The following is a 21,229-nucleotide window of genomic DNA, read 5'->3' on the forward strand; positions in this document are numbered from 1 at the left end:
CTACATGCTTACTCTTAATCACTGTGCTAATCTCCTTAGTGTGCTGAAGGAACATATGGGGCCTGGCACTGGCCCGTGCGCTACACTTTTAAGTGGCATCTTCATAGAGGGTTTGGGTTTGAACTGTAGAATTAAATTAGAATTCTTATGCAGGTATTCGCCTATGCTTGTCTAGGAGAGCACACAATCAACCCTGTCCTTTAAACAATGATTAGTGACTTTCATCTTTATCTAGAAGTGTCTATGTTGATACCATGTCTGCCTGAGGAAGGCATTTTGTAAGATGGTCAGCCACAGGCTTCTATTTTTAAAATCATTATAAATAGACAAAAGGTATAAGGTGGACAGGGATATATCCTGTCCCTTAGAAGTAATTTCAAAAATGAGAATGAAGAAATATTTAATTGGAGCTTCATTTCTATGTTCTCTTTTCTTTATATATAAGAACAACTCCAGTAGGGTCAAAGGGATCTTGCTTAATTAGCTGGTATACAGACAGATAGAATAATAACTCAGAGAGGTTTCCAAAAAGCAAGGTAACACAATAGCAGGTAGTCTCATAATTGCAAAAATTTTTTAGTCCCTGTTTTTAACATTCAGAGTTAATTTGGAAACATTCTTTATGATTAATTAGCAATTAAAGAGAAGCAAAACATAACCCCAAAAAGTCCTTAAGAAGATTCTTCTGATAAAAAGTTAGTCACTTTAAGCTTCAGTTTTTGTGTCTTTATAAAATATTGATGCATGGAGAGGTTTGAATATTTTTTTTTAAATAATGAATGATGGAACAAAGAAGAAAAAGGGATTCAAATATCCGGTTGGTGCTTTATTCCTTCTGTTTGAACACAATTGTATTAAGTTGGCTTGTCCTGAAAGGTTGCCATGGGAAAATCAAGTTTCTGGTACTTGGAGGAGCACTGAACTCTGTTTTTCAGACTCCCATGGCATCTACATTTAGAAATGTCCTTGCTCCTAAATAAGTCATTTTCTTCTTTCTCACTAAGAACAGGCCCTTCAAAAAGGTTGATTATTCGGGAGATCAGACTGACATTCAACTAGCATCATTAGGAATTCTGCAATACAGATGTAAAATATTACTTAACATCTTAAGGAAGCGTATTTTTGATAATTGTTCAAAGACAGTGACTAATATGTGCTGACAGCCTACTGCAAATATTAGAGTTACTCCTCTTAGAAAGCAAAAATCTTGAAGTGGGGTTGTATAACTCTTGCTGCTGACCTTCCACAATCGCACCCAGCCGTAGGTGTGAAAGACCTTAAGTCTGCAGACTCATGTCTTCCAAGGACTCCATCAAACTTGTTTGGACAAAACCGTTGACATATTTTCAGGCCCACTCATGTCAGTGCATAGAAATTTGGACTTAATCTTCTTGCCCTAAGTATGGTATCTGGTGTGCTATATCTCACATAGGTTATCTTTATTTGAATGTCATCATTTATTTCAAACTCAACGCATTAAAAAAGTGACCATTGTTCCCTTCCATACTCCCTGCATTAGGACCTCTGTCAATATTCTCCTGTCAAATATTCTAGTAAATATTCTCCTAGACACCAATTACTCAAATCTTACAAATGGCCCTTCTACCACACAAATGTAACCTGACGCTGACTCCCAGTAATTCAATCTTCTTTATTTTTGCCATCTATTCCATTTCTCCATGTCTTTCCTTGCAGACCTCCCTCTTTGTGTCTCTCCTGGATTGCCATGAAAACATACCTGCTGGATTCACTGCCCTTAAAAGCAATTCTTAGTCATTGGTCAGATCAATCTTTCTAGATTTAGATTCCAATTTGACCATATTACTTGTTGCAAAATCCTTCACTGTTTGCTCCCACCGTGATTATCTTGAGGGTAAAATCAAATCACCTTAGTAGAGAATGAGAAAATTTTCTTTCTAGGAAACTTGGCTTCTGCTTCTGCCTAGAGTAGGGACTCATAACCATCCTTCACTTAACTAATTGACCACATTAACCTAATCAATATGCACATAAAATAGCTTGCAGGTGGAAGGGTAAGGATTCAACCCAAAGCACCACGGCTGCAGAACAAATATTCTTACTCACCATGGCCTGCTACCTCTGGATGAATCTTCACCTTTATCAGTTATCCCTATGTGTGATAAATAATAAATCACAATTTATTATATATCTTAAAATGTTTTTAAAACATGTGTTTTAATAAACTCCTAGACAGTTTCAGAATGAGCTATTCATAGAGATTATTATATAACTCATTTTGGAAAAAATATTTTATACTATGAAAAATAGTTTTGAATGTTTTGTTTTTTTCCTCAAAGTAGCTTAACACTCAACTTTTGCTTTTTATATATTTCTATATATTCAAGGTTTGACTTCCAAAATTATGTAATTAACCAACAATATAGTAACATAATATTTTTACTGTTTTGGAATTATGAATAAATATCAAGTGGTTTATTTATTTTAAATCTCATATATATATGTATATATACATATATATATATATATATATATATGAGATTTTAAATCTCTCTCTCTCTCTCTCTCTCCATATATATATGGAGAGAGAGAGAGAGAAGATAACAATCAATAATTGCCTGAGGCCTTCAGTCTCATAAAGAAGATAAGTATATAAAAATGCCACCATAATACAATGTGTAATTGCAATGAACAATTCCTACGTGAAAACTTCCGTTTTGTTATCTTTGGAAAAGTTAGTCACCCTCTTCTTGCTGTCGTTCCACAACTAAAATATGGATACTATAGTGTATCTAATTTCATGCAGTTGTTATGAGACTAAATGCTCAAAGTCTGAGCTACGATTATCATCATCCACGATAGCGGCGGTGGAAGCAGTAGCAGGAGGGTAGTGATCGTACTAGCATTAACAGAGCTGGTGTTAGGAGCACACTCATGGTTATTGGATCCAATTGAAGCGAAGAGAGATGATTCAATGTCTCCACTTTTTGTGAGTTATTCTCAAATTCCATGTGAGTCGGCCAAAGGAAACGTAGTACGGTTATCTCACAGGAGAATTGTATTTGATTTATAGAAATGTCTCAATTTTAACTTTCTCAATGAGGTAACTGGCAATTTATAAAAATAAAAATAAAAAGCTTCTCTAAGTGTCTGACTGTTGATTTTCAGCTACATGAAAGGTCTTATGTAAAAGGATAGTGAAAGTGCTAGAGGGCTATTTGGATTTTCTGCAAAATATTCCGTAGTTATCCTTGTGAGAAACAAATGGTGAGACTAGATTCCACCCAGAATGGCAAATCATATTTTCCTATCTCACTGGTATTCATCTCTACTTTGAACAAAAAGATTTAGCTTTATGTCATTTAACTGAAGCTTAAAAAATAGTAGAAATGTTTCCAAATATAACTGTTTATATTGTAAAACCAAAATATTGAATGAGGATACTTTTCATGCTATTATTTTGGTGACTTGAAGACCCAGACAGTCTCTATTATGAGGCTATGACTTTTAATATAACAATGTATTTCAGGAAATTGAGAGAGATTAGATGATGGATGTAGATTCAAAGGAAAATTTTGTGTCATTGAATCTAATGGTGATGGAGGTAGGAGACATGTTCATTATGATAATTTTTAGTTTAATCATTTCTGAGTCTATAAAATAAAAACAGTCATTTCCTAGAAGATATAATTCCCATTAGAAGCTAAAATTGGCATCTATCATATTACATTTTACTAATATGCTTGACTCCATGCCAGAAAATAGTTCTCCAGATGAGGATTATGTCTTAATCAATTTTGATTTTTCAACAGCTGAGTACCTGACAACAGTATGTCTCTCCCAACAACCTTAGTAAAGATGTTTACTTACTGGAGAAACACAGGAGCTAGTGATGTCATTCAGACATGGAATTTCCCCAATCTTCACTGTGCCATGTGATGCCATCTCCATGTCTTCCTAAGCAAAGTGGAAAGCTAGACGATGATCCTGACAACCATAACTGTTTAACAGATTCATCTCAGAGTTCCAGTTGAGAGTGAAAAGAGCTTCTGAATCCATGTTGTGCAGGTCCCTATATATCCAATCAAAGCTAAGTGCATACCTGGCTATGTTTGAGCTGTAACACCTGCATGCTGCATTGAGCTCTCGTATGGTTCATCACCCAGTCAGTTTGCCAGAGAGATTGCAGAATGGACAAGGATAAAGAGAGAATTATTCCAGCAGGATCACACAGCATGAATGAAAAATTAGGAAAAATCTACTCATTCCTTCATGCAAACATTAGTTTAGTTAAAAAAAAAAAATCTAGAATGTTCAAGACATGTAGGGACTTGTTTCCTTTCTGTCTCAATATCTGTATGGGATACGGGGCTGTTGCTCATGTATTAAATTAAGAATATGCAGATTATGGCCTGCTGAATGAGGAGGCACAAGCCACCTACAAGCGGTTGGCTCCCTCAGCCTCTGAGCTCCTACTTTGGGGAAGTGAAAAGCCCAAGGTCATTTTGATTGAAGGTATAGTTTCAACACACTCCGCAAACGGTAATAAAGTCACAAAATGTATTACTTACAGATCTCCAAAATGGGGAGACGGAAGCATGGGCATAATGACCTAGGGGAAGGGCAGTCCTGCATTCCAGGTCACAAGCGAGCAGAAAACAGAGGGTAGCATCGCAAGCACCTATAACTTATAAGGTGGTTGGGGCAGAGGTAACTAACTTTTCCTGGGTTCAACAGCAAGTGGTTATTTTGAAAGGTACCCTGGGAAGAGAAAAGCGGGAACTTGGGATGGGAATCCTAAACTCAGGTTCTTATCAAAATGTCTGGATTCTTGGTGTGAGCAGGATGGGCTGGCTGTAAAATGTCTAGGCAGCAACTCAAAATAGCTCATTTCTCATCACAACATCCCATGTTTTCCTGGGCAGAATAACTGAGAACTGGAAATGCAAGCTTTTCAAATTTGCATGCCACAAAATTGCCAAAGGTGATAAACTGCAGAATTTTAAGATCAAGATCCAAAAGGAATATTGTCAAAAAAATGAGAGATTGATTCAAACAAATTAAATTCAGTGATGATAATTGTAAAATTTTTAGTTGCAAAAATTGTAAAAACTTCTACACAGCAAAAGAAACCATCGACAAAATAAGGAGCCAACCAACTGAATGGGAGAAGATTTTTGCAAACAACGCTTCTGATAAGGGGCTAATATCCAAAATACATAAGGAAATCATACAACTCAACAACAAAAGAACAAACAAACAATCCAACTAAAAAATGGGCAGAGGACCTGAAGAAACATTTCTCCAAAGAGGATATACAAATGGCCAACAGACATATGAAAAAAATGCTCAACATCACTAATCATCAGAGAAATGCAAATAAAAACTACAATGAGATATCATCTCACACTAGTTAGAACGGTTATCATCAACAAGACAAATAGTAACAAGGGTTGGAGAGGCTGTGGAGAAAAAAGAACCCTCATACACTGCTAATGGGAATGCAGACTGGTGCAGCCGCTATGGAAGGCAGGGTGGAGGTTCCTCAAAAAATTAAGAATAGAATTACCATATGACCTAGCAATCCCTCTCCAGGGTATCTACCCAAAAAATCTGAAAACATTTATCCGCAAAGATAAATGTGCTCCAATATTCATTGCAGCTTTATTTAAAGTGGCCAAGACATGGAAACAATCAAAGTGTCCTCTGATAGATAAATGGATAAAGAAGTTGTGGTATATATACACAATGGAATACTATTCTGTCATAAGAAAAGATGAAATAATACCATGTGTGACAACATGGATGGATCTTGAGATTATAATGCTAAGTGAAATAAGTCAGACAGAAAAAGTTGAGAACTATATGATTTCACTGCTATGTGGTATATAAAACTGAAAACAACAAAAGAACAAGACAAACAAATGAAGAAACACAAACTCATAGACACAGACAATATTTTCGTGGTTACCAGAGGGTATGGGGGGAGGGGGGTGGTAGATGAGGGTAAGGGGGATCAAATATATGGTGATGGAAAGAGAACTGACTCTGGGTGGTGAAGACACAATGTGATATATAGATGATGTATTACAGAAATGTACACCTGAAGTCTATGTAACTTTACTGACAATTGTCACCCCAATAAACTTTGATTGAAAAAAAGGAAAAAGATATAACTTACAGCTGATCAGCCACAGGTGAAAAATATGCATGCACTTTTAATATAAAGACTAGAAGAGGATATACTGAGAAACTGGAAGTTTTCTAGTTATGAGCTGTCTGTATTATAAGAGGAAATGGAGAGGGAGGAAATGACATGACAATTGATGAAAGAAATGGGAAGGCTTAGCCTGGTGAGTCAGGAAAAACCTAATCCTAATCTTAAATATTTGGTGAAAGGAATGGACTTGTTCAGAATGGCCCCAAAAGGCAGAAGTAGAGCCAATGGTTATTGATTTTTGTTCCAACAATGGGAGGTTGACTTTATCTCAAACTACCTTAATGGTAGATTGGCACTATAATGGAAGAAACTCTTGGCAGTGCTTGAGTTCATCCACAAACATGGATGGTATGAAGGAGGTTTAAAAATACAATAAGCTGTTAGCTTAGTTTACCATCAATCAAACAGAGTCATTTTAGAAAGTCAATGGCGGCAATGTTAGTAATTACACCAGGACAACAGGTATACATGAGACGGTCTGGGGTAACTGTGCGTGAATTGTCATCCTGCCTTTGAGGTCTCATCCAGTTCCACTCTTCTCTGACAACATCCATGGACATTCCTATCTCCCAAAGGAAATGGTTAACAAATGTGATCTGGTCTCTTAAGAAAGGGGAAAAAGGGCAGAAAGAAAAACCCAAACACATTTATAAACCGAAAGGTTTGGGTGTTGTCAATCCTCTCAACTGTATAGTAGCTGACCCACCCCCGACACACACACTCACCCACTCCACCCCTTGCCTCTCTACTTCTCAGGGATCATGGTCTGAATTCCCTTGGACAAGCCTCCCTCACAGCAGTGTAGCATCCATACTTTCCTTTCTGGACAGTTGTCTTTACCCCAAAATAACTCATATGCAAACCCCCAATATTATAATTCAATAGATTGAATAAACTGAATTAAGAGTAAGTTTACACTCCGTATAAAGCTGGTGAATTCTTCTCTCTTTTTCTCAAGAGTCTCTTGCATCTGAAAATGATGTTTCTTAACCTAATACATTTCCAATAGTTTGCACTCTAGTGTAGCAATCACTTAATCTGCAACAAAATGGGGCTGGACAGCCTGCCAACCCACCAGGGTAGAGAAGCTAATTGGGAGACAGTGAGGCACCAATGCCAGACAAGAGAACAGTCAGCAGTAAAATGTTGGCCAGGAGGTGGCTGGAATTTGGCCCTAGGGAGTAGAATTCTGGGACTGAATCCCTGAGAAGCCAGATCACTGAGCATAGAAGCAAACTGGGAAGAAAACACACAACTCAGCCACTAGAGTTGGAATGCTAGACAGGAATTCAGTCATCAGAAAACACAGCAAGAGTCTAGACAATGGAATTACCAGCAACAACAAAAACCAAAGTCAGAATGGGACAGACAAAGTTGACATAGAGCTGGCTGAGGAGCTTTTATCCTCGAAATCCTTATGTCTCCCACTCCCTGATCAGCACTGGGTCCGGAGCCCTCTAGTTCAGTGGTCCCAGCTTGGAGGAGATGGCATTGTAGAAAGGGAGTGGTGAGTCCATCTAGGGCACTGACTGGTCGTATTCCTTGGGCCTGGTTTCCCAGGGCCTAGAATTTAGGAAGCTGCTCTAGAAGGTTGGAGAAGTTTTCTTTTATTATCTCCATTCACAGAAACATTCAGATACTTGAAATGTATGTGGAACTTAACAAAAAACAACCCATTTGTAATAGTTGACATATTGCTTTCTTGATGAGAACAGAAACAAATGGAAAAAAAATAACTTTTTTTAAAGACAAGAAGGCGTGCATTTTGTAATCAATAGGTGTCACATAACCCATCCCCCCTCCAACCCCAGCCCCAGACACTGATTGTCGGAAGCACCAACATTTAAGGAGGCAAGTCATAAGTAAAATGTCGTAGGTAATTCATCGTAAGTTTTTAATATTGCAATTTGCCTTAATCTTGGCCTGCTTCTTTCCGCTGCTTCCATTATTTTGCATAACCACCTAAGTTTTCTGCCACTCTTTTGTGACAAACAACAGACTACTGCTGTTTGAAGAGCCAACGAGCTTTCTAAAACAGGCCACTTGAGATGTCATAAACTTTTTACCACTGTGCAGGCCAAGGCATTCTGGTCGGCATAGCTATGGCAACACAGTTTGTTTAGAATTCTGCTTCCTGAAAGATTCCTTTGAATTAAAGCCCAACTTCTGAGTGTAGAAAACATGTGACAATGTAGAAAACTGTCTATGTTTGGTAACTGGGACTCATGCTGGTAGCTATTATTTATTATAAGTCTACTATTTGACATGTTCCAGATTATCTCATGTCATCTTCACAACAACTCTATAAAGTAAATATCATTATCCCCTTTCTACAGGAGAAAAAAGTGAGAACTGTCCCATAGCTAGTTAGCAGTTGAGTCAGCATTTGAAACACACTAGGTGTGAGGAGACTGCCTGTCCAAATCTGCAATAATCAGTCCCTGGTTAGTTGGGACTAGCAGCTATTGCTGTTGTGACAAATGTGTCTTAAACAACAGAGATTTATATCTTTCACTTCTAGAGATCAGAAGTCTGAAATGGGTCTGATTCCTCTAAAATCAAGTTGTCAGCAGGGCCTTGCTCCCTCCTGAGGCCCCAGCGAAGATTCTACTCCTTGCTTTTTCCAGTTTTTGGCAGCAGCCGGCAATCCTGAGCTTGTGGCCACATGGCTTCATTCTCTGCCTCTTTCTTTATATAGCCTTCTCCTCTTTTTGTCTGTCAAGTCTCCCTCTCCCTCATTCTTACAAGGACACTTAGCAATGGATTTAGAAGACACAAGGTAAACTCCTCTCAAAATCCTTCATCACGTCTATGCCATGTAAAGTAACGTGCACAGGCTTCACACATTAGGATGTGGGTATATTTGGGAGAGGGGGCACCATTCAGCCCACGATCACTGACAATTCCATAGCCCATTTAAATATAGAGAGGTTGTTCGTTTGTTTTTTAATTTTCCCTCCATCTCTGTCTTGCCAAAGTAATTGAGATTTGCAATAAAAGGGTAATTTTCTGCTTATATCCCTGGAAGTCCCCACCATTTAGGGGTAAGTCCTCCATTAATGGGGTTGACACAAATCTTGACCAGTAGCAAGAGACCTTAGGTGCCTCATGGACAACTTCTCATTCTCCTGAGATCTCAGTGTGGCATCTGTCTAAATTTCTTTCTTCCCGATGGTGCATTTTGCTCTTTTTGATGTAGGAGCCTGGAACAAATATGAAGTAGCCTCACTCCCCTCTCCCAGCACGTTTGCCAGATTTTGTGTTCTGAGTTTTAAATGCCTTCTTTCAGGAGAGTAACAAATCTCACATCATGGAGCCAAAAGGAGAAGCTGCCAGGCACTGGAACTATCGCCCACATCCAGAATGTTGTTTTTATAAAAGATACTGGCTGTGAGAAATTGCCATGGTTTAATCCAGAGAGAAGAGAACGTTTCCCAAAAGGCAATGGGACTGGAGGTTTTAAGGTGCCCGTGGCTGCGTGGGCCTGTGTGTGTACGTTTCACCAGAAGTGGCAGAGGGGCTTGACCCAAGACTGGCTTTCTCGGCGTGGGGTCTGCGCCGTTGCAAACATTTCAGGTTTCTAGGTCTTACCCAGACATATGAAATAAGGCTCTTTGGGACTAGGTTCCAAGACTTCAACACTTTGGCAGTTTTTACTGGTGTCACAGTAAAATATGATCAGTGTTGCCCTGGCAGGAAGAGCACGACAAGGGCATGGGCTCAGGGGGTGTTTGCACTTGGAAACCCAAGACATGAAGCAGATGATGGAGCAACAGGGGTACTAGCTTCTGTTTTACTGTGGGCAGTTTGTTTCCGCATTGTATAGATGTATTTTCTGTATATTATGAAATTTTGACATCTTAAAAAATCCTTTATGGCTGGTGAGAGACTGCGGGGGTAAGATGGGGGGGGCAGTCAATTCTTAGAGATAACAAAGGGCTCAGCTAGAAGCTGCCTTTGAGATGCAAATCGACCCCTCCTGAGCTACACCTCCTCTAACTGGCGCCCAGGGAGTAGTACGCCTCCATTTCAGTTATCCCAGGGCAACTAGAGACCACCTTTGAAGCTCAACGCCTGCTGAAATGATTCAACTCAGCCAATTCTAAATTCTTCACCCTGCCCTGTCTTGCTTTTCCCTCAGAAACCCCAGTAAATGTTGCGGTCTAGGCACGTCCCCCGCACTCCTGTCTTCAGCCTCCTGACTACACTGGTGCTTTTCCGGGGGGCCCTGCGTGGCTCATGTGCAGTGCCTTTTGACTCTAGGACTGGTGAATATAATACACTTTGTTTCTTTCCTTAGCGTCTCCTGTGTCTTTTCTTGTGGCTGAACCTGACTCACCGTCACGTAAAAATATACAAAACAATTTTCAAGGGAGCAAATCTTTCCTTCTGTTTTTATGAACTTGATTTATATTGGGAGGTGATCAAACGTAGTTAGTGGAGCCTACATGCTGAGGGACGACTTCAGGCTCAGCAAGGCTAGTTTCTGATGTCACGGGAGTCAGAATCTACCTAGACCTTTTCCTTCTGTGACTTCCCTGGGCAGGTCCAATACATTTCCACAACTAAGTACGCAGGCTTAGGCCACCTCACTTTGGGACCTGATTCTATGCTGCCAGAAGACAAGGAGTATCTCTGGAACACTTGGCCTGAACATGGGGATCATGCCATGCCAGGGACCGTGACAAAGTCGCTGCACTGCTCACGTGGCTAATCTTTGTCTTTCATCAGCCTCAGATTCTTTCTTGTCCCTTAAACATAGGTCCGCCCATTGCCCTGGGTTACAGCACTTCTCCTAGATACCTGAATGTCATCGTACATTCATAGAACCACCAGGTAACACAGTAAGCATGCCACTCAGCTGCTTACAAGCTGTGTGCCCACGGCAAGTTATCCAGCCCCTCCAAGCTCTCATCTCAAGAGAAAGAGGAAATATCATGGTGAAAATGGAAGATCCAATGCAGATGAAGTGTTTATTGTCAAGGGAGGCACATATAGGTGTTCAATAAATTTTTGGTGTTGTCATTGTTATCCATTGGTCTGGAGTAGCCCGGTTGCAAGTGGTGAGGCTGAGCTGAACCATTTACTATCTGATTCTGGAACCCATTCGCTTCTTGCCCACTCTAACAGGGCGAAGAAATGGGGCAGCCCCTCCACTTCCAACTAAACAGTGATGGTGGTGGCTGCCCATTTGAGAGACATGGACAACACACATGGAGGCCTCTTTGGTGCGGTGATCAATTCCTAACTGCACCAGGTGGGAGGGAGCATTGTGTGTATTTGCTGTGGATTAACAGAAATCTTAAATGCCTGGCTTTATATCACTGCCATCATTTTGGTTTTCCTTATTTACTTTAGCTAACATTCAATATTTTGTCAACTAAAGTGCTAGCGGTCATCATTTAACTCATGTCATCCATCTTCTTTATAGCAGAAAAAATTAAGGCAGTGTTATTAAAATGACATTAACTAAAATGTTCTTCAAGTTGATGTTCCCTTGGAAATAAATGGCTAAAGTCTTTCAAAGAAACATGTAGTGAAAGAAAAAAAAAAACACATTGATGAGTTTATTATACTCCAATCATAGGGGAACTATTAAATCAATTTCTAAATTGAGCCATGATTCTGCAGTGCTTTAAAAATTCTTCTGGGGGAAAATCTAAAGAAATGTCTCTCAATAAACAATAAGAAGGTAGAAGAGGATAAAGGGGGTCAAATATATGCTGACTGAAAGAGATTTGACTTTGGGTGGTAAACACACAATTTGATATATATATATATGTATATATATATATATATATATATACAATTCGATATATATATATATATACGATGTATTATAGAATTGTATACTTACAACCTATATATTATAATTTTACTAACCAATGTCACCCTAATAAATTTAATTTAAAAAAAACGTTAAAAATCCACATTAAACAGTCTGTTAATGTTCCACTGCAGCAATTTGTTTCAAAGCAATTTAATCTATTTAAGGTATCTCATGACACAGAAATGTCTTTTCTTTTAATAAATAATAAAAGCTAACATCTAACAACTGATGACTAGTTTCAAAAATTATCAGAAGGCAAAAATAATAATAATAATTCTTTACCTGCAGAAACCATTTGGAAGAAAAAGATAATGTACTTAATGCTGCTGCTAGCTTTTCAAATAGATCAAAATTTGTAGTTTATTGCCTCCACCTAAGAAGTGTGTACTATGGATGTAGAAAAATTTGGATGACTATCCCCAAATATTAAGGACTTTGTTCTTTATTGCTGGCTGGGAAGGGACGGGCATAGCTGGCTACGGCCCCACCTTTGACTCTACCTTGGAACATGGCATCCCCTCAGCCTCTAGAAAATAAGAGTCTGCCATTTGGGACAGAAATTTTGTCAAAGCCTGTCAATGCAGGATGGCTCCATAGATAACATGTCATATAGATCCAGGACAATGAACACTTCTTTTTGAGCAGAGTCCACAAAACAAGATTCCATATTTACCTCTTTCTCAGGGCTCCTGGTCCACACTCAGTCTTAAGCTGCCCTTATGAGTCTAGTTCCTCAGGGATGAGGCTTTCTTAAGGTCTCTGCCCCCTCCCCACTCCCATCAAACCCTACCTTTGCTGTGTGGCAGGTCTCAGGCAGGAGAGTCACCTGAACTCCCTTCAGCTTTATACCAGCTGTGCCCAAGAGGGTATCTTGGTCTTCCTCTGTCTGGATGACCTCAGTTCCTAGCCTCTCCACAAAGTCTTGAATCTTTTCCTGGGTTTTCCTAGACATATGTCAATGATAATTTAAATTTCAGAAACGACTTTAGGTTCTAGTTAAAATACATGTCTAGTTTCTTGTGCAGTGTTTTCTCAAACAGTGATGATGCACATTCTTGCCATGTGGATACACTATCCTTTAAACATACATACAAAATAAACTCTACCTTTCAGCCTATAATAACTAGGACAAGTAATCGTATTTCACTATACTTGTAACTTCATGAACAATTTCCAGCCAATTCAACTCAACTCAACAAGCATCTGTTGCTCCCCTCTTAAGTGCTGATCACTGTCCAAGTTCTAGTCTGATCATCAGGGATGCGTAAAGAGGTGATTCATGACTTTTTGGAAGAGAAAATGGTTAAGCTGGATCTTAAAGGATGTGAAGAAGTGGCTTCCAAGAAGAAGGAGCAGCATTATCAAAGATACGGAAACTTGAGTTTACATGATGTGCACAGGAAATTGATACACTCCCCTTAGTATTAGATTCAAAAGCTAATGTCTTCCAGAAACAATCTCACAGACACACCCTGGAATAATAACTAACCAGGCATCTGGGCAGCCTGTGATCCAGTCAACCTGACACATAAAATTAATCATCACAGCAGTTAACCTTATAATATGGAGTAATGGTCTATTGAGTACCCATAATAGGAGAAAATACATGATAGGGGTCAAATGCTGTAATAGAAGCTGCAATAAATATGCTAACCCAGCAACTAATATATGATGTTGTTCCTCCCTTAACCAGAGTGCATAGGTTCAGGAAACAATACCTAGAAACAGGAATGGCATCTTTCACTCCTATACTGTAGTAGCTTGCTAGGGCTGCCATCCCCGAGTACCACAGAGTGGGTGGCTTAAACAACTAAAATTTATGGTCTCACAGCTCTGGATCTTAGATTCCAAGATCAAGACATTCTCAGGGTTGGTTCCTTCTGAGGACTCTGAGGGAGAATCACTATCTTCTGGGGGTTTGCCAGCAGTCTTTGATGTTCTTTGGCTTGTAGAAACATCAGCCTGATCCCTGCCTTCATCTTCTTCCTGTGTGTGTATCTTTGTATCCAAATTTCACCTTTTTATAAAGACACTAGGCATAGTGGATTGGGACCATTAGGTGTAAAGATACACAGAATATCTCCTAATCAACTACTTATAAGAAGTAAGTAACTAAGTGACTCTGTAAGTGATATTTAGAACATTTTTTGGAAAATGAAGGCATATAACAATGTTGGTTGGTAGTTCCTAATGTCCCTGGACAAAGTGGTACAGAAAATGTGAGTACAGGTATTTGAATTCCCAGGTCGAGTGCTGCATAAATGGCCTGAGAGCTTGTAGGGTACTTTGAAGGAAATAAAGCCTTATCTCCTGAAGCCCTAGGTTTCAAATTGCTGAATATCAAACACAGGACCTCATCCTACAATTAAATGAATTACAATGTAAGTTGAACTCTAAGCCTCAAAAGATGTCTTCTGCTAAAGTGAGGGCATTGATTAGGAAAGAATGGGATCCTGTAAGTTGGGATGGGATGTGTGGGGAGACCTTGATGAAGTTGGGGATATTGAGCCTCTAAGTTCTGATGATTCTTATTTGCCAGTGAGGAATTCCTCCCCACTTCCGGTAGAACTGGCTCGCCAATCCCAGCAAAAGGGTCCTCGCCATCAATAAGAGAGGGTCATCCCACTCAGAGAGATATCCCCCTTTCCACCTGTGCAAGGACATTAACCCTGCACTGCCCAAGGAAACCACAATGATCTCCCGTGAGTCAGTTGCCACATAAGTCTCCTGAGGATCCACCCCACCACCCTGCTTGCTTCTAGGCCTATAATTACAACTCAAGTCCCAGCAAGCCACTAAAGGTGAGGTACCAAGTGTAATCCATGAGGAGGTGCACTACACTCCAAAAGAAGAGTTTCCTAATTTATAGAAGCGGAAATTAGGAGAACATATGTGGGAATGGATATTAAGGTTGTGGGACAAAGATGGAAGGGACATAAAATTAGATGTGGCAGGGCTTACTGATAGAGGCTCACTAAGCAGAGATTCTACATCTGCTGTTGCAGCCCAGGGAGTTAGAAAGGGCTCTAACAGTTTGGCTGTTTGGTTGGCTGAAACATGAATCAAATGATGGCCTACTACGAGCTAACTGGAAATGCCTGATCTCCCTTGGTTTCATGTAGAGGAAGGGTTTCAGAGGCTTAGGGAGATTGGAATGTCATTTACAAAGTACCATGTATTGGATGGCTTAAATAACAAAGGGCTGGTCATTTACAACCTACTCATATGGGAGGGCCCAGAAGACACACCTTTCACCGAGACTTTGAGAGATAAATTTGTAAGGGGAGTCCCAGCATCCTTGAAGTGTTCTGTGATTGCTCTTCTCTAGAGACCAGACCTTAGGGAGGGAACCGCAGGCACTCAATTGGAAAACCTAAATGTGATGGTAATCATAAGACTCCAGGGTAGAAGGACCAAGTGGCAACACTCAACAGCCAAAGGCCAGGTGGGTGTGGTTACATTAATGGAGGCAGAGTCCAAGCAGCAATCAGAATAGTCTGACTCACATGGGCTTATGGTGTTGGCTGGTGAATCCTGGTGTTCCCACAACTGAAATAGATAGGAAGCCTACTAACTTCACACTGGATCTGTATAAGCAGAAGAGTTCTAGCTCAAGTGAATAAAAGTCTAACTCAAATCGTAACTACAAAGAGTTATGAGCCTTTAATCAGCTTCCAGAAGTGAGCTAGTTTATAGACCCAGAACCCCTTCCATGAAGGGGAGGCCAGAAACCCTCAAGAAAGGACCCCAGTACACTACTGAAAATATATAGTGTTCGTATTTCTCCTAGTCTTCCCAAGGGACCTACAGCCTTTTACCAGGGTACATGTGCATTGGGAAAAAGGAAATAATCAAATCTTTCAGGGACTCCTGGACACTGGCTCTTAACTGACATTGATTCCAGGACACCCAAAAGGTCACTGACCCTCCAATCAGAGCAGCAGCTTATGGAGGTCAGGTGATCAATGGAGCTTTAGCTCAGGTCCATCTCCTTGTGGGTCCGGTGGGTCCCCAAACCCATCCGTGGTTATTTCCCCAGTTCCAGAGTACGGAATTGAAAGAGACATACTCAGCAGCATGCAGAATTCCCACACTGTTTCCCTGACTCACAAAGTGGGGGTATAATGGTGAGAAAGACCAAGTTCAAACTTTTGGAACAGTCTCTACCTAGAAACATAGTAAATCAAAAGCAACAGCACATCCTTGGAGGGATTGCAGAGATGAGTGTCACCATCAAGAACTCAAATTTTATTTTTTAAAAATGTGTTGTCTGTCTTTAAATAATATTTTTGTCAAATGCAATCGGTAGGAATTGCTGAGAAGTTTTAATGAATAAAAGACACATACAACATAAACATATAAGGCCGTATTTAAAAATTAACTGATACAATGGACTCAATATTACTCTGTTATGTTACTATAAACATTTCCAAATCTGTCACACACTGTAATTATCTCAACACATCGTGGTAGTAAGTTTGCAGACAGCCACTCTGCACCACACTTTCATAACACTGTTCCAGGTCACTGCCTGCAATCTGAGTAGGCAAATACCTCCAGGAAAAACCAGTGGGAATTCGGGGCTGACCTGGGCGCATTTCCCTCACTCTGGGTCTTGAGCCCCAAACTTTTCAAACAGCAAGTTTTGTTTTTAATCTAGGTTTTAGTTTTTCAATCTAGGTTTCAGTTTTTCTCAATAGGAGTGTAAGTTGAATAGCACACATGCCATCATGCTTCGAAGGAAAACCCTATTCAGATTGTTTTTAATATTTTTTTTCCTGTTTCTCTTTACTCACCGCACTTTCTTCAAGACAATGATCAAGCTTGCTCTGTTTAAGGGTCAGTAAACTACAACCTACTACCTGCAGCTTGATTTTGTAAATAAAGTTTTATTGGAGCTCAGCACACCCTTTCCTTTACTTGTTGTTTATGGCTGATTTCACTCTGCAATGGCAGAGTGGTGTACTTAAGATGGAGACTCAAAAACGCGCATAGCCTAAACTAGGTACTGTTTTTTTACAGGAAAAGTTTGCAAACCTCTCTGCTCTATGTATTCACATATTTCTGGAACTCCTGGAATTTTCAGGCATTCATGCAGTCATACACTTCTTACACAAACATTTATTAAAGACTGCCTAGGTACCAGGAATCGAACAATGTTTTTGAGATACACAGATAAAAAGATACTATCTTTTTATATGTAGCATGTAGTGTACCATGCACAATAATTTCTATTGGCTGAGTTTTAAAAGATAATTCTGAGTGTAGCATTTATTATTTTGGGTTGGAAGCATTATTAATCTATTATCTGAAGTCTTGGTGTCCATATAATGATTTTATTTCTGATACTCTCAGGAAGAGATAAGATCTAGAACATGTTTGCCCATTTGGTCATTGCAAGTCATGTCCATGACTTCCTTTTATCACAGCGATCTTTGACTTAAAAATGCATTCACATTGTTTCATTGAAACACATACAAATATTTCAAAGGCTGCACTTTTTTGTTGTTGTTAAACATTATAAAAAATACAGAAACTTTTTAAATGTCTATCTTGTTGGTGAAAAGAGAATTCATCATTTCCCTCCAGTATTGTCCAGATTTGAGTTTCTTGTCTTATTAATAAACAATCAAATAATAATTAGTTGTGATGAGACAGAACATTTCCTTGCTAAAATAGCTTCTCATTTGCATGGTACATTTCTTCATTTCATAAACCGTTTTAAATTGAGAATATATTATTATCCACGTGATCTATTTTTGATTTTTTTGGAATTTATTTTTTCCACACTCTTTAAGATAAGATGACGATCTGAGCTTTTAAGCCTGTCTGAAGTCATATCACCAAGTAAACACTCCCTGATGTACTGTGATACTGACCTGACATCACATAAGCCAAAAGCAGACACCTGTATCTCTTGTTTTCTCTGAAAGCATTTTATTTGCTGCCTATGTCAACGAAGATGTCACCTCATAAATACACATAATGGAAGATTCATGGATCACTATAGCAGGAAAAAAGTGTTTTTGTAGCAACAGAAATGCAATTAGCCAAAGCTTCGGTAATATTCTGGAAGAAAAAACCTGCGGCAACATTTCTGAGGCAATGCTCAATGTATTCAAAATTCTCCAACTTTTCTATCTCACATTTAAAATACAAGAATCCTTAGGAATTTGGTCTAAGAGTTTTGTTCTTGATGCCATCTTGACATCTACGTGTTCGTTCTGCTTGCTTGTCAAGGTAACATTTTGCCTCTTAGCTAATGTTTAATTAATATTCATACTTACTTTATGCTTATTATTTTTTACAAATTTTATGACAGTAGCATAGGAATGACCCAGGAGCTTGTTAGAAATGCAGGTTCTCAGGCTGTACCCCAGACCCACTGAATTGGACTCTGTTCTTTAACAAGATCCCCAGGTGATTCATACACATTTCACTTTGCAAAATGCTGGTTAAGATTTTGAAGCTGATGGGGCATGGAATTATTTCCAACAATGGTAAAGAGAATTCCTAAACTTCGATCTCTTTGTGGAGCAGGATCAATGGCTTCAGTGGTGGGGATAAAGAGTGGAGGGGCAGAGTGTGGGTAATTCGGGATTGGAGGGAAGAACTGAGTGAGCATGGCTCCTGTTAGCCAGGAGGCTCTCCGCTTCGTGCTGCAAGGGTCTGCTAGTTGAAGAAAATATCTTCCACTGAGAGGATGCTGGAGATGAGTGCTTCTTTCTATACTGTTCTTTATAGCTCCTTGCATTTTTTTGGTGCACAGGCAATTCTAGAAAGCTTTCCCAAGCTTCAGAGCTCTTTAAATCTAGTATGGTTATTTATATACAGGTTTTAACTTCCCCACTAGGCAGGCATATTGCCTGACAGCAAGACCTGTGGTTTTTAAGTCTCCACATGGGGAAAGATAATACTGCACACACAGTGGGCCCTGACTAATATATGTTGAAAAGCAGAAAAGAGAAATTTAGGAAGGCTAGAAGACTGAAAGGTAGGAGGGGAGAGAGGGAGGAAGGAAAGGTCTCCCATGTAAGATTAATTGGTAAGCTTAATCCAAAATCTTTTATAGATTGTCAACATAACTGATAAAATGGCCATACAGTAGACTTAAAGCTACCGTTTATTGAGCATTGGCACTGTATGTTAGCACTGGCATACATTATGCCTTTTGTTTTCTCTACACTAATCCTCTGAGGTAGGTACCAGCATAAAAAAAGTCATCTCAGAAAACTGGTAAAGGCAGGTTTCAGGGCACCACATCCAGACAATGGAATGTACTCCGCAGATGTTAGATGGGAACCAGGAATCACCATTTTAGCAAACATCCAAGGTCATTCTGAAGCACGGTACTTTGATGACGTGCCTGGACTTTCGGCTTGTATTTGTACATTCTAAGAAATCATTAATCCTACACTTCTGGCAGCCACATCACAGTTCTCTCATATTAATTTTGCTGTCAATCAGAATGCTTAAATTGTTTTTATACTAATTACTTTTAAGACAGATATTATCTCCCTGCAGTTTCATATGTGTACAATTCAAACTGAGAACGGCAGTGAATAATCTTTATCCATTACTGTTCAATTCCATGGGGTGAATGCTGACTTCTAGTCCAGCCTGTAGAGAACCATTTGTATATTTATTCTGTTATGCCATGAATTACCATCTCATCTGAAGCTTGGATCATCCACAGATTTGATAAGTATGCCTCCTATCTGTAAGTCAATAATAAACCTTCTAAAAGGAGAAAGGACAGACACACTGATCTCATTAGACGCTTCCTTAAAGGTGGCTCCACATCCATTAGCTGAGAATCTCCAGCTATGATTATTCCCCCAACTACAAATTCACCTACCTCAACTTCTCTCCAGCCTTTATTTCTCCAGTGGGTTAGTTAGGAAAAATGGCACATTTTATTAAACGCCTTCCTGATCAAGTTATAATATTTCCGTTTCTTTGTCCTTTTTGATAATACAGAAAGTTACAGAAAGGAGGTTTGTCTGGGATTTCATTCAATATACATTTTTTAACATCTGTCTATGTCTGGACTCTGTCTTGTATATCAAGGACAAAACTGCAATCTTGAGGGGTACTTGATTTCTCTCCTAAGTGGTCACACACAAACTACCCATTCAGTAATCCTCTCTAGAAACGAATAAGACAGTGCATGTGAAGAGGAAACACTGTGCTTCCTCCTGATAGTGGTTTTCAACTGGTTTTCCATGGAGTTTTAGGGACTCTCAGGGGTGTAAAGAGGGTCACTTTAATAGAAGTAGTCACAAGAGGCACTTTTTGTGGAAACCAGGCAGAAATAAAAACAGTTTCTGCATTTCTTATAATGTTTAACAACAACAACAAAATGTGCAGCCTTTGAAATATTTGGATTAATCAGTCACAGTGAAAGCATCAACAATGTACTCCTAACAGTAACCAAATAGTAATTTCATGATAATTGTAAAGAGTAGCTCAAAATGGTGAAAGTATACCTTGAATGGCACAAATTAAATTTCTCAATATTGTCATTGGTAAGAGAAGATCATTGGACTGGATGATTTATGAAATCCACACTAGCTACAAAATCTGATAAATCGGAAGCATCTAAATGTCATCTCTCCTAGGATACTATTTCTTATTAATGTGGTTTCATGACTACTATGTGTGGTGAGCAGAGGTATCATTTTAGGTAGTCTCCATGGGCCATGCCCACCATATGAAAATACCAACACATATGAAAAAGTAACTTTGTGTCTCCATAGGATGGGTAAACATCATATCTTAAAATGGAAATAATTTAGCTATGATGTGAAAATTTAGGGGAGAAACATGTTTTCTTCTCTTTGGAATGTTGGTCTATCACTAACAGTTACATGAGTAAATAATGAGGACTTTATAGAAAATGAAGGTGCAATTTGGACTAAAAAGATGAGGAACTCAGATATTTGTTCTACAATGACTATTTGATATTAGTTTTTCCATAAATGTTGGTTAATTATAAGTAAGAAAAGGGAGATTATTGGAACATTGGGTTGCAGTACAGCTAAGATTAAAATTAACAACTGGAGTGTTGGTGAGGTAGCTGTGTTCCTTGGCATGGATTTTGTTATTCATTTAGGAACATTATTTTAAAGGTTCTTAATTGGCTATTAATGGTGTATGGGCTAATTGCAATGAAGACATTACTTCAAATCATGATGAGT

This window comes from Rhinolophus ferrumequinum, chromosome 8, assembly GCF_004115265.2.
Source record: "Rhinolophus ferrumequinum isolate MPI-CBG mRhiFer1 chromosome 8, mRhiFer1_v1.p, whole genome shotgun sequence".
Classification (NCBI taxonomy): Eukaryota; Metazoa; Chordata; class Mammalia; order Chiroptera; family Rhinolophidae; genus Rhinolophus; species Rhinolophus ferrumequinum.